The sequence below is a fragment of the Entelurus aequoreus genome, linkage group LG17, assembly GCF_033978785.1.
Source record: "Entelurus aequoreus isolate RoL-2023_Sb linkage group LG17, RoL_Eaeq_v1.1, whole genome shotgun sequence".
Classification (NCBI taxonomy): Eukaryota; Metazoa; Chordata; class Actinopteri; order Syngnathiformes; family Syngnathidae; genus Entelurus; species Entelurus aequoreus.
The window spans coordinates 33,110,716-33,123,461 of NC_084747.1; positions in this window are offsets into that span (position 1 = coordinate 33,110,716).

Genomic DNA, 12,746 nt, shown 5'->3' on the forward strand with positions numbered 1-12,746 from the left:
TCATAAACGACTGCATTTTCTCCGACTTAACTTTCGCCTATCCGACAGACACACAATATGCTTGTTTATAGATGTACACTAAAATTCCTCATAGGAAGTTGCCATTTGTTATGCTTGCTATAATAAATGTGACCGATTGCAGCCAAAGGCTGATTTCCATCTCATTGCAAAGAAACACGCCCAGCTCCCACTAATCCAGCATTATAGTGAGTTGTATTTTTCATGCACTTATTTTTGCTGTATTTATGTGGCACAAGTGGAAAGCCGGTCCATGAAAATAATGCCTACGTTAAACCGATCTGTGGTGCAAAAGACGTTGGGGACCACTGCTGTAGATGACCTAGCAGAACAGCAAAGGACTGAAGACAATTGCCTAATAATGATTATTATTAGAGATGTCACATAATATCGGCCTGCCGATATTATCGGCCGATAATGCATTAAAATGTAATATTGGAAATTATCGGTATCATTTTTTTTATTATCGGTATCGTTTTTTAAATTTTTTTTATTTATTTTTATTAAATCAACATAAAAAACACAAGATACACTTACCAACAAAGTGCACCAACCCAAAAAAACTCCCTCCCCCATTTACACTAATTCACACTCATTCCCACAAAAGAGTTGTTTCTTTCTGTTATTAATATTCTGGTTCCTACATTATATATTAATATATATCAATACAGTCTGCAAGGGATACAGTCCGTAAGCACACATGATTGTGCGTGCTGCTGGTCCACTAATAGTACTAACCTTTAACAGTTAATTTTACTCATTTTCATTAATTACTAGTTTCTATGTAACTGTTTTTAAATTGTTTTACTTTTTTTATTCAAGAAAATGTTTTTAATTTATTTATCTTATTTTATTAATTTAAAAAAAAAAGGACCTTATCTTCACCATACCTGGTTGTCCAAATTAGGCATAATAATTTATTAATTCCACGACTGTATATATCGGTATCGGTAATTAAGAGTTGGACAATATCGGAATATTGGAAATCGGCAAAAAGCCATTATTGGACATCCCTAATTATTATTATAATACTACTACTACTACAACTAATAATAATAATAATGATAATGTTGACAATAAATGGGCTTTGTTTTAAGTATTGTACTTTTTCAAATGAATTCTGATAAAGAGTAAAAATCTAATTAAAAGAAGACCAAAAAACACAAACACTTTTCTATGTACGATTTCAGTGTTTCTCATACTGAAGGCTTCATCTAGTGCGGTGGTTCTTAACTTTGTTGGAGGTACCGAACCCCACCAGTTTCATATGCGCATTCACCGAACCCTTCTTTAGTGAAAAATAATATTGTTTTTTTTTTCAAATTCCAGACAAAGTTATATGTTTTTTTTTACTGGTGTACAAAATGAACCGTGCATGAACATCACCTTGTTCAAAGAACAAAACCAACACAGTGCATGAACTCACAACAAATTACACACCTGCAAATCAGATGGAAATTTAGAGGGAACATTTTTTGGGGGTATCCATAATACGCCGATAGGGAGAAGTTTTTATTTACACGATGAGTCGGGTGTGTCTTGACCTCCGCGGTGGAGGCTCCGCCGAACCGCTGAGGCTGACTCACCGAACCCAGGTTAAGAACCACTGATCTAGCGGTATGCCAAATATGACATGATTAAACTTCACTCTTTTATTTTCCTATATTCAAACACAGTGTTACTGTTGAAAATGTGCATAATGTTACAGTAGCCACAAATATTAAATTTACATGTTAAATAAAACCTCTGCCTTGTTTTTATTGAATACTTGGGCCTACTACGCTATTGCTTTTTAAAAAAAAAAAAAATCTTGGTCATTATGATGGTACTTGGAGAGTTTTTTCTGAGGTGGTACTTTTGAGTTTGAGAACCACAGTACTATTGTATCCTGTGCACTATCAAATAGTAATATTCGGTATTTTGATATCTCTTCATATTTGTCAATTGAGCGCAGACCCCATTTTCTTTCAGGACCCTCATTGAAAAGTACAAAACAATGCAACCCTCTTTGTAAATTACCGTATTTGCAAAGTTTATACAACTGCAGAAGTTTATTTTAAAGCAATTTTTTTTTTAAATTGGCCATCTATTAAAATTGTGAACATTTTAATTTTTAAAAATATTTGTATTAGTTTCACTTGTACTTGAGAAAAAATATGTCAAAGTTATTACTTTATTTGATTTCTTTGAGTTTCTTTCCACCTCAGCTAAAAAGCCAATTGAAAGTTACTTATTGCTGTCTTCAAGCAACACTGCCCTCTGGCGGCCAAGATGGATAACTATATTGGTACCCAAGCCTGCAAGATGCAGGTTGATGCGGATGCAAGAAAAAAAGAGCATGTTTCTAGAATCCATTGAGTGTCATAATTGCTGGAGCAGGTCAGATGAGAGGTCTACACAGGACGTCATGTGGTCAAAGTAAAATTGCGGTGATTGTTGACTTTGCACACCTGTTTTTGCATCCCAGCATGCAGGCCGCCTGAGCACACCTGCTCCCTGGCAGAAAGAAAGGAAAATGAACATTTAGTTGGCCTTTCACTTTACTCTTGCAGGCCAACCTGAATGATTCATCTCCTGCGGGGGGGGTCTTAATGAGAAGACCCTCCCTGTTTGGACTGACTGGACAGAGAGAGATTACTGCAAAGCCTGCATAGATTTTCTTTACCTCCTCCTAATCTCTTTCACATCCCCTCCGAATGTGTTTAGTTTAAATGAAGAGCGATGGATAACACCGTCTGCTGTTAATTACCTCCCTGGACACAACTTCAAGGGAGGTCTCCTGGTGCCAATCTTATTTGTTTTTTTGCTGAGGCAAGTCCCTCATTTGTGCCGTCTTAAGTTAGAGTTTATTTAGTCGAAGTATGGTTCTTTACATGTACACTCAAAGGGTTTTTAGGCAGTCATTACTTTGTTTAATTATAAACTTTGACACAAAAAGATGACATTCAACCCAGTTATCACAGACATTATCACAGTTACACAAAACATGCAATTATATCAACCTGTTCCAAAATATCCCATACGGCCTTTAATTGTACTGAGAGGGTGCAGCGTGAATTGGCAAACGATGATATTGGAGAAAGGCTGTTATTTGTGAAGTTTGAAACGTGTATATAACAACTTACTTTTAAAACTTTTATAATGAGTGCATACAAGTGGAAAGAAAAAATAGCCTGTTTGACCACTTAGTCATTTATAGTTTTTTTCCATTTGCTTACACACAATTTTTCTAACTGTGTGTCTTTTTTCAAAATGTATACCCACTTTTCCAAACACCACATTCAAATTTCTTTAATTCCTAGATTATTTGCAAAATGACAGACTTCGGTCAAAACATATGCCCATTCATCAAAATAAAGCAAGCGTTTGTAAAAATGCAGTGTTATTTTCATCTCACTCACACAGACTTCAAATGATAAGACACTATTGGAGTGGATTACCCAGAACAGTGATGAATACAAGACACATTTGTAAAAAACCCTATTTTACTATAAGAAATTACGTGTTTGGGGTATTTTGCACAACCTTTTTAGCATATGTGATGAATGATTACTGTAACTTGACAAAATATATTGGCCAATCCATAGCAATCGTCATTGTTTACTTTGAAGTGGGCCTAAAGCATTGTGTGTAATATTTCGCACAAACTGTGAAGCAGAGTCTATGCCTAATATTAGGCAAATCTGCACAGTGGTTTTGCTTACTGTGTGTAGACTTTGTTAACTGTCTGAAAATTTTAAACTTAGTGTGTAAGCAATTGGAAAAAACTGTATTTACCAAGAATATTGCACAACACCGAGGCAAAAGAACCAACGTTGTAATAGTGGTAAGGAGAAAACAGCATTAATACCACATATACATTCATTGTACACAACATTACGACAAGTGTAACACCATGTAGCGCTAACATAATTTTAAAGGCCTACTGAAACCCACTACTACCGACCACGCAGTCTGATAGTTTATATATCAATGATGAAATCTTAACATTGCAACACATGCCAATACGGCCGGGTTAACTTATAAAGTGCAATTTTAAATTTCCCGGGGAACTTCCGGTTGAAAACGTCTATGTATGATGACATTTGCGCGTGACGTCAATGGTTGAAACGGAAGTATTCGGACACATTGTATCTCAATACAAACAGCTCTGTTTCCATCGCAAAATTCCACAGTATTCTGGACACCTGTGTTGGTGAATCTTTTGCAATTTGTTTAATGAACAATGGAGACTGCAAAGAAGAAAGCTGTTGGTGGGATCGGTGTATTAGCGGCTGGCTGCAGCAACACAACCAGGAGGACTTTGAGGATAGCAGACGCGCTATCTGACGCTAGCCGCCGACCGCATCGATGATCGAGTGAAGTCCTTCGTCGCGCCCTCGATCGCTGGAACGCAGGTGAGCACGGGTGTTGATGAGCAGATAAGGGCTGGCGTAGGTGGAGCGCTTATGTTTGTATCATAGCTCTGATGAGGTCCCGTAGCTAAGTTAGCTTCAATGGCGTCATTAGCAACAGCATTGCTAGGTTTCGACAGGCGGCACAGCATTAACCGTGTAGTTACAGGTCCAGTGTTTGGTTCGGTGTCTCCTGATAGTAGTATTGTTGATCTGCTGTCTATCCTTCCAGTCAGGGGCTTATTTCATTTGTTTCTATCTGCATTTAAGCACGATGCTATCACGTTAGCTCCGTAGCTAAAGTGCTTCACCGATGTATTGTCGTGGAGATAAAAGTCACTGTGAATGTCCATTTTGCGTTCTCGACTCTCATTTTCAAGAGGATAGGTGGTTTAAAATACAAATCCGTGATCCACAATAGAAAAAGGAGAAAGTGTGGAATCCAATGAGCCCTTTTACCTAAGTTACGGTCAGAGCGGAAAAAGATACGTCCTGCACTGCACTCTAGTCCTTCACTCTCACGTTCCTCATCCACAAATCTTTTATCCTCGCTCAAATTAATGGGGTAATCGTCGCTTTCTCGGTCCGAATCGCTCTCGCTGCTGGTGTAAACAATGGGGAAATGTGAGGAGGCCTTCAACCTGCGACGTCACGCTACTTCCGATACAGGCAAGGCTTTTTTTTAATCAGCGACCAAAAGTTGCGAACTTTATCGTCGTTGTTCTCTACTAAATCCTTTCAGCAAAAATATGGCAATATCGCGTAATGATCAAGTATGACACATAGAATGGATCTGCTATCCCCGTTTAAATAAAAAAAATCATTTCAGTAGGCCTTTAAAGCACATGCAGAGCTGACCTCTAATTATATTACAAATGCAGCTACTGCCATCTTGTGCATTAATTAAAAAAAAAACTACATCCGGAGGTTGCCAACAGCCACAGCTGTCAACGTCAATGTTATAGGACACTCAGTAGTTAAGTGAATACAGGATGTCATTGGAGCATTTAACCTCATGCTGTCAAATTATCATTTCAAAAAAAAAATCTGATTAATCATACTTTTTGAATTTGGATTAAGCATGATTAATCACAGGTTTTATTTTTGAGTAAAATTTGCCAGCGAATCTCCTCCCTAATCTTTGCACTGACCAATGCATTGACCTGATCACTGACACTATAACGACCCGCCATCTGCAGTTAAAGTAAACGAGCATGGACAGTCAACAAAAATTGAGTGACCAGTCTGCATTAATGCATGATTATTGCGACAGTATTTTGTGATTAATAATGAGTTAACTTGTTATTTTTTGTATTCATGTATTTATCTATTTTACTTTTTTTTTTAATAGTATTTTTTGACAGACTATTTAAATAAGGATTGATGATCTCTGCATAACAAAATGCATTGTTTTCTTTGTTGCACAAACAAGGAAGAACCCAGGCAATTTTCCAACAAAGCCTTCGACCCAATTTTTAGATAATTTTCCCTAATTTATTAGGGAATAATACATTCATCCGGAATTGTACACGAGGCTGTATCTGCTGACAAAGTGTTTATTGTTGTAAAGTTTTTGAAGAAATTAGATCAATGTGCACCAAATGTTGTGCCCCACTAGGACTCTCACACGGTAAATGTGTCCGTCCATCATCCTGCCTCTTCTCTGTCTGACCCATCTTATCTGCTCTAATAAACATTGATTACAGTACATAATCAATGCACTCAATGACAATGATTCAGAGCCCTTGCATACATGTCATTGACCTGCAATCAGTTGAAAATAGCAGTTTTTATATTTATATATTATTAATACTCACTGCAGACTTAACATATTTCTGTTACCCTAAATGAATGCCATCAAGAGAATTGACCATGTATCTTCATAAACCTTAACATGTACGGTTTGGATCAAATTTGAATCGGTTTGACGTTTGTACGTTCGTACAGTCTAAAATGTAATGACTTTTTCTGAAGTGACCCAAAATACATAAACAAATATTCGATTAATTTACAGTAAAGGCCGAAAGTTTGGACAAACCCTCTCATTTCAATGCGTTTTCTTTATTTTCATGACTATTTACACTGTAGATTGTCACTGAAGGCATCAAAACTATGACACCTGTGAAGTGAAAACCCTTTCAGGTGACTACCTCTTGAAGCTCATCGAGAGAATGCCAAGAGTGTGCAAAACAGTAATCAGAGCAAAGGGTGGCTATTTTGAAGAAACTAGAATATAAAACATGTTTTCAGTTATTTCACCTTTTTTTGGTTAAGTACATAACTCCACATGTGTTCATTCATAGTTTTGATGCCTTCAGTGACAATCTACAATGTAAATAGTCATGAAAATAAAGACAACCCATTGAATGAGAATGTGTGTCCAAACATTGAGCCTATACAGTATATTTTTGTAAAAGTGCTACAGATTTTTGAACTTTGAAGCTGTTGAATGTATTCAGGGGTATTTTAGAACTACCAGTGTTGGTCAACTGAAGAGAACTTGTGACTTTATGGAATGTTAAAACTGTGAAAATGTACAGTTAAAAAAAAAAAAAGGATATTGTGCAAAGGGTCGTTTATTCCAGCAATCAGATTTACAAGATACAACTAACATATGACATAGGCTCATAACATGCAACTCAAGATACTTTAAAGGCCTACTGAAACCCACTACCACCGACCACGCAGTCTGATAGTTTATATATCAATGATGAAATCTTAACATTGCAACACATGCCAATACGGCCGGGTTAACTTATAAAGTGCAATTTTAAATTCCCCGCTAAACTTCCGGTTGAAAACTCCTTTGGAGGATGATGTATGCGCGTGACGTAGCCAGTGAAACAGAGGTATGGCTCCCCCATTGAAGCCAATACAAAAGAGCTCTGTTTTCATGTCATTATTCCACAGTATTCTGGACATCTGTGTTGGTGAATCTGTTGCAATTTGTTCATTGCATTATGGAGAAAGAAGCTGAGCAAGCAAAGAAGAAAGTTGACGGTGCGAAGCGGAGTATTTTGCGAGGGAAGTCAGCAACACAACACAGCCGGTTTTTGTTTACATTCCCGAAAGATGCAGTCAAGATCGAAGAACTCGGACAACAGAGACTCTTACCAGGAGGACTTTGACTTCGATACACAGACGCCTGTAGAGAACTGGGACAACACAGACTCTTACCAGGATTACTTTGATTTGGATACACAGACGCAGACGCGGTACCGTGAGTACGCAGCTGCGCTTCCAAACATTTGATCGCTTGCCCGTACGTGCGTGTCATGTACGTAACTTTGGGTAAATATATAAGCTTTATGAACCTTGGGTTAGGTGAACGGTCCTTTGGGCTGAGTGATTGTGTGTGTTGTGCAGGTGTTTGAATTGTATTGGCGGGTTATATGGACGGGAGCTAGTAGCTAGGAGCTAGCATAACAAACACCTAGGTGTTTGTTATGCAGGATTAATTTGTGGCATATTACATATAAGCCTGGTTGTGTTGTGGCTAATAGAGTATATATATGTCTCGTGTTTATTTACTGTTGTAGTCATTCCCAGCTGAATATCAGGTCACCCCCGGCTCTCACAGCATCTTCCCTATCTGAATCGCTTCCACTCCCCACTAGTCCTTCACTTGCACTTTCCTCATCCACAAATCTTTCATCCTGGCTCAAATTAATGGGGAAATTGTCGCTTTCTCGGTCCGAATCGCTCTCACTTCTGGCCGCCATCACTGTAAACAATAGGGGACTTTGCGGAAATGTTCAACTGACTACGTCACGCTACTTCCGGTAGGGGCAAGGCTTTTTTTTGTAAGATACCAAAAGTTGCGATCTTTATCGTCGTTGTTGTTCTCTACTAAATCCTTTCAGCAAAAATATGGCAATATCGCGAAATTATCAAGTATGACACATAGAATAGATCTGCTATCCCCGTTTAAATAAAAAAAAATTCATTTCAGTAAGCCTTTAAGGACCAAAATTGTACTTTTGAGAGAATATTCCTAAAAATTACCTACAGGTACAGAAATGTCTTTGTCTCATACTTCTATTTTTGAAAGTGTACCTCTTAATAAACACTTTATATCTACTAGCAGTGATGACAGTGTTCTATGGTTATATTTTGAAGTCATTTACATGGCAGTACTGTTATGTGTTTGGCTGCTCTGCTGCCTCCCTTCTGGCCTTCTTTGCAGCACCTCGTTATGGAGTTCTGGGGTGGAGCAACCCACACAGACCTGCAGCCAAATTACTACTGACCTACTTAAGCCTCCCTGCCAGTCGTCCCAGTGCCAGTTGATGGTGGATGTTCCACTCACTTCCAAGGACTTCTACCACTTGCTTGGCTTTTCCTGGTGAACATAATTTTCCTTCGTGGCTCTCCTCCCACTTACCTTCCCAGTGGCTCTGTCCCAGTATAGTTATGTTAGATTTTTCTCCACTCCCTCTGAGTGCGTCTTTGGTTCTCCTCTCTTTTTTGTGTGCGCTTTTCGTTCTTCTTTCCACTCCTCGAGTGTGTTTCTCTGTTATTAAACATTCTTATTTTTGCTAAGAGTTTCTTCTCTCCTTCGGGGTCCTACTCCAGCTACTAAAAATAATCGTGAAAAATAAATTGGCCAATATGGTCCACGCAGAATTGAAACACTTTCACTCGGCGCGCAAAACTCTTGGAGAGACGATCGGTAATCACGACCAGCTGCCTGATATGACAGCCGCCATTCAGGCTCTGTTCGCCAATATTGGGTTTCTCGACCAGCGCTAGGAGCAAGCTAGCGCGACTGCTAGTTCGGAAGGTGTTCACTACGGGATGGGGACCATCACGGCCTCACCACCTGGGGAACCTAATATTCTTCACCCCTCCTGCTTTTCCAGCGAGTCAGGCTCATGAGAGCAATTCCTTCAACAGTGCTCGCTAATATTCGACTAGAAGCCCAGTTCCTATTCTTCTAACCAAGCCAAAATAGCTCTTAAAATTGTGACTTTGACTCTGGGGCTGATGATTGCTTTATTGATGCGAACTTTGTGGACAAACACAAGATTGCTAAAGTTAAACTCAGCCTCCCTATAAGGGGTCCACTCTTCACATGGCCGGTAACTGGCACTTGTTACACACCAAACTGAATCTTGTCCTTAAAGTTATCTGGTAATCACCATGAGTTCATTTGCTCTTTTATTCTCCCGTGCCAGTCGACGCCCGTTAGGCTTCATGTGGCTTAAACTCCACAATTCTTGTATTGATTGGGGGTAGGATCAACATTCTTAAAACTGGAGTGTATTGTGCCACGCTAACTCTCTACGCTCTGCAGTACCCATCACGGTTATGCCTAGCAAGGTTGAGGAGACCAATATTCTCTTGGGAAAAGCCGCCAAATACCACGACCATAGACCGGTGTTTAGTAAAAACCATGCTCAGTCTCTTCCTATGCACTTTCTGACTGCGCCATCAAACTTCTTGCTGACGTTTTATAAGGTGTCAGGCCCAGAACAGGTTGCATTAAAGGACTATATTTCCTCTTCTCTCATTCGTCCTTCTTCCTTGCCGGTGGGTGCCATGTTTTTTTTTTTCCGTTGAGAGGAAAGATAAGTCCTCACACCCTTGTATTGAATATCGGGGCTTAAACGATATAATCATTAAAAAAGCTACCCACTGCCACTTATCGATTTGGCATTTGCTACTATTTTCACTAAATTGGACCTGTCCACAAAGCTGTGCCTCTATATGTCAGTGGTCATCCCTACAGTGACCTATGCCTGTGAGACGTGGATGAAGACATCAAGCATTACTAACAAGCTGGATGTCTTCCACCGACGGTGCCTCAGATACATCTTGAGGATCTCATGGAGAGACCACATCACCAATGAAGAGGTGATGAGAAGGGCAGGGGCAGCACCATTGTCTGACATAGTCTCTGACATGAGAAGGAGAATGGCTGGACACGTACTCCGATTGCCAAGAGAGAGACCGGTAAAAGTGGCAATGGACTGGGTGCCAGAAGGGGGAAAGAGGAAGAGAGGACGGCCAAAGAAGACGTGGAGACAAACAGCCAAGGAAGACCTGAGAGAGATGGCAGTCAGCTGGCATGGAGCAAGAAGGGTCGCCAGTGACCGGAACAAATGGAGGGGACTCGTCGCCCAATGTTCCAACAGGAATGGGAGGAACTAAGTCTAAGTAAGTCTAAGGACCTGCGCAATGCCTACTGTCTAGTTAGAATAAAGGAGGGGGATGAATGGAAGACCGCCTTTAACCCCCATCTGGGGGAATGTTGAATACCTTGTCATGCTGTTTGGCCTCACTAATGCGCCCGCCGTATTCCAAAGCCTAATTATTAATGTCCTCAGAGATATGATTGACCAATTCTGCTTTGTTTACTTAGATGACATTCTAATATTTTCCAGACATCTCCACAAGCTCGCTTAAGTTTGTAAGGCTTTTTGCAAAGCGCTGGGTGCATCTAGGTGCCTCTCCTCTCTCCCCAGACCAACGGCCAGATGGAGCGGGCAAACCAAGCTCTGGAGGCGTCCTCACCATGCACAAAATATGCTTACAACTCTCGTCTCCTCTGCCACAGGTATGTCTCCCTTTAAAATCGCCTATAGTTATCAGCCTCCTTTGTTTCCCTCCCTGGAGTCGGAGCTAGCCATCCCGTCTGTTCACCTTCACCTTTTCCGAGTTCATTGGGTGTGGTGGGACACGCGTGCAGCCTTGTCCTGGACTGCTGCTCGCAGATGTAGGCTGGCTGATTGTCACAGAGTCCCTGCACCTGCATGCGAGGTTTGGCTTTCATCACATCACGCAACTTACCATTGGCTGGCGTCCCCAGGAGTCTGTCTCCGAGGTTTGGTCGACCTTTTAAATCACAAAGATCATAAGTCCCACAGCGGTCGAACTCCAGTTACCTCCGTCAATCAAGTGACATCTGATGGTTCACATGTCAAACATCAAACCATTTACTACAAGTCTGCTGTGTCCTACGTCGGCACCTCCTCCTCCGCATGATCAATGGCCTCCCAGCGTATTTGGTGAAGGCCATTTTGGACTCTAAAAGGCAGGGACAGGGGAGTGCTCATGGGTCTCCCGCTCCTGTATCTTTGATCCAGTTCTAATACGCAACTTCCATTCTCTCTATCCTGACAAACCAGGTAGGCCGCCAGGGGTCGCCTTATAAGAGAGGAGGTACTGTTATGTGTTTGGCTGTCCTGCTGCCTCCTTTCTGCCCTTCTTTGCAGTTCCTGATTTTGGATTTCTTGGGCAGAGCCACCCACACACCTGCACAGAATTTGCTACTGGCCTACTTGAGTCTCCCTGCCAGTCGTCTTAGTGCCAGTTGTTTGTACTTTTTCCACTCGCTTGGCGCTTCCCGGTGAACTTCATTTTCCTTCGTGGCTCTTCTCACACTTACCTTTCCAGTGGCTTTGTCCCGGTATAGTTATTATATATTTTCCCCCACTGCTTCTGAGTGTGTCTTTTTTGAGTGCACTTTTCGTTATTTACCACTTCTCACTGCACTTTCTGTAATTAAACATTCTTATTGTGGCTGACTGTTTCTCCTCTGCATTGGGGTCCGATCGTAACTATTATACTGTTAAACAGTTTATCTAAAAGTTTTTGACCAAAATAAACTTTCCCTGCCCTTTAAAACAATAATGAAAAATTAATCCTTCATTATTTTAAGTGGCATAGGCCAAGGGTTCTTAACCTTTTTGACTTCGGGGCACAACTTTTCCACTACACAGTGGCCCAAAGACCTCTCAAATATTAACACTGAATTAGCAATCGCTCTCTTGATTTTAATTGTATTCAATAAATTATATTCAACCTACTTATAGTTTAACAGGATAAACCTTGTCAAACGACATGAAAGCATGTGTTCATCATAAAGATTATTAACAAGGCTTAGGTCAGGCTGATTACAAAATAAATACTAACCAAAAACACTGCAAAAGACTCATGAAAACGGTTTAAAAAATGCATTTACATATAATTACGCAGTGCTAAAATAAATACATTCCAACTACCTTTATTATGAATAATATATATGTTTCTTAAAGGCCTACTGAAATGAAATTTTCTTATTTAAACGGGGATAGCAGGTCCATTCTATGTGTCATACTTGATCATTTCGCGATATTGCCATATTTTTGCTGAAAGGATTTAGTAGAGAACATCGACAATAAAGTTTACAACTTTTGGTCGCTGATAAAAAAGCCTTGCCTGTACCGGAAGTAGCGTGACGTCACAGATTGTGGAGCGCCTCACATCTGCACATTGTTTACAATCATTCCCACCAGCAGCGAGAGCGATTCGGACCGAGAAAGCGACGATTACCCGATTAATTTGAGCGAG